The following is a 2806-nucleotide window of genomic DNA, read 5'->3' on the forward strand; positions in this document are numbered from 1 at the left end:
TATGGTCTTCCTTATTCACTGTCCAGCTTTCGCATGCATATGAGGTTATTGAAAATACCATGGCTTGGGTCAGGCGCACCTTAGTCCTCAAGCTGGCATCTTTGCTCTTCAACACTTTAAAAAAGTTCCTGTGCAGCAGATTTGCCCAATGTAATATGTCATATCATCTCTTGACTGCTGCTTCCATGAGTGTTGATAGTTAATCCAAGAAGAATGAAGTCCTTGACAACTTCAATCATTTCTACATTGATAAGGTTGTTGTGTATGGGTCCAGTGGTGAGGATTTTTGTTTTCTTTACATTGAGAGGCAATCCATACCAAAGGCTGTGCTCTTTGATCTTCATCAGTAAATGTTTTAATTCTTCCTCACTTTCAGCAAGCAAAGTTGTATCACCTGCTATCACAGGTTGTTAATGAATCTTCTTCCAACTCTGATGCCACGTTTTTGTTCATATAACCCAGCTTCTCGGATTATTTACTCAGCATACCAATTGAATAAGTATGGTGAAAAAACACAATCCTGTTGCACACCTTTCTTAATTTTAAACCTTTAGTGTTTCCATGTTCTGTTCGAACATCTGCCTCTTGGTCCATGTACAGATTCCTCATGATCACAATTAAATGTTCAAGAAAACTCATACTTTGCAATGTTGTCCATAGCTTGTCATGATCCACACATTGGCTTGGACGTTAGCTATCCAAAATGGGGGTGGGGGGAGGCTACAGAGTCAATTAGTGACTGGCTTGTAAGCTTTAAAGAGAGTGCCTAGATATAGAGGGCACTGAGGAAGGTAGAATTTCCACTAAGTAGTATACAATCTATCTGGACAGGGCTGATGAAGCAAAATGGGGATAGTTCTCTTGTGGTACAATAGTGAATAATTGTTATCATGACTGACTGTGAGGGTTGGAAATGTTAAAGCAGACATTTTGTAGCAAAAGAAAGGGAGTGGTTGATTTTGCAGTACAGGATCAGAGGTTCATGGCACCATCAAGGGAGAAGAACGGAGTGCAGGACCCTACCCAGAGAAACAGTGATGCCAGAGATGGAGGCAGAGACAATTATGTGGAGATGGATCAGCTGTGAACTCTAGACCCAGAGAGGGTGTGTTGACAACCAGGGACCAGCTTTGCAAGGTATTCCCTTTGGCTGGTTGATAATGCATGGATGGGTTTGTTACCATGGCAATAAAATGATATACAATAGGATGTTTGCAAAACTAATATTCTCCAATGTAAACTATCATATAATTCAAAGTAAAATATTAAAAAATAAAAAGAAGAAGCTTATTAGTAATATTTTTATCTTAATGTAGGGACTATTTTGGAAAATGATAGTGATAATGGTTTCACAAATTAAAGAGTATAATCAATGTAAATTTAGAAGACAGCTCACTAGTTAACACGAAGAGATCCATATATGTGACCATTCCAAAGAAAGGTGATACAATGGGATGTAGAAATCATCAAACAGTATTATTGATATCAAATGCAAATAAAATTTTGCTGACAATAATTTTAAAACAGCTGCAATAATACATAGACAAGCATGTGACAAAGGTGCAGGTCAGATTCTGATGATGACGTGGAATGAGAGATTGATGACATAGATGGGTCTTGGCTGAAAGCACAGAGTGTCAGAAATACATCTATTTTGGTTTACTGATAATACAAAGAGTTTTGACTGTGTGGATCATGTTGTTGTTGTTAAGTGCTGGATCATGTTGTTGTTGTTAAGTGTCAAGTCGATTCCAACCCATAGTGACCCTGTATAGGGTTTACAAGGAGTAGCTGGTGAGCTTGAAACATAGACCTTGCAGTTCAAATGACTTTGCAGTCTGATGCATTAACTTACAGTGCCACACCAGACTCCGTGCGGATCACAGCATGCTACCAATAATGCTGTAAATAATGGATATTCAGAAAACACTAAATTATCCTCATGAGGAACCTGTCTATACCAAGAGGCAGTCATATGAACATAACAAGTAGGTGTAGACAGATTTAAATTCTGGAAAGGTGTGTGACAGAGTAGAATTCTCCCATAATAATTATTCAATCCGTGTGCTGAGCAAACAAGAAGCTGGATTATATAATGAGGAATGTGGTATTCAGTTTAGAGGAAAACTCATTTATAATCTGTTACATGCAAATAATAAACCTTGTTTGCTGAAAGCAATGAGGAACTTAAAATACTTACTGATGAAGATCAAAAAGTACAGCCTTCAATACAGGCTTACACCTCAATGTAAAGAAAACAAAAAATCCACACAATAAATAACAAGATGATATAAAGAGAAAAGACTGAAGTTGTCAACAACTTCATTTTTCTTGGATCCACTATTAACACTTAAGGAGAAGAATCAGTGAAGAAATCAAGCAACATTTGTCTGAAATCAGACAAATATGGTGCACAAAACTTATATATATATATATATATTTTTTTTTTTTTTTAATTGTGAATTGAGTAAAGGTTTATACACCACCAGCTTTACATTGAAAAATCCTACATTTTGCTTCATCTACATATTTACTATTTCCTCCTTGCAACAGCAGTTATCCTGCTTGCCCCTGTGGTTCCTATTTGCTGTCCACCACCATCTCAACTTTGTACTTAGAAAAATGTTGCCCTTTTGATTTTGAACAATTGATCATTATATGGTGAATATACCTTGCTAGTGTTGTTTTCTCCACCTAGATATCTATCTATGGTGTCCTGGTGTGGTACTGTGGGTTAATGTGCTGGACTGCAATGTCAGTTTGAACCACAAGATCAGAGTTTCAAGCTTACCAACCACTCCTCAGA

This window comes from Chrysochloris asiatica, unplaced genomic scaffold (genome assembly GCF_000296735.1).
Source record: "Chrysochloris asiatica unplaced genomic scaffold, ChrAsi1.0 scaffold00260, whole genome shotgun sequence".
NCBI classification, from domain to species: Eukaryota; Metazoa; Chordata; class Mammalia; order Afrosoricida; family Chrysochloridae; genus Chrysochloris; species Chrysochloris asiatica.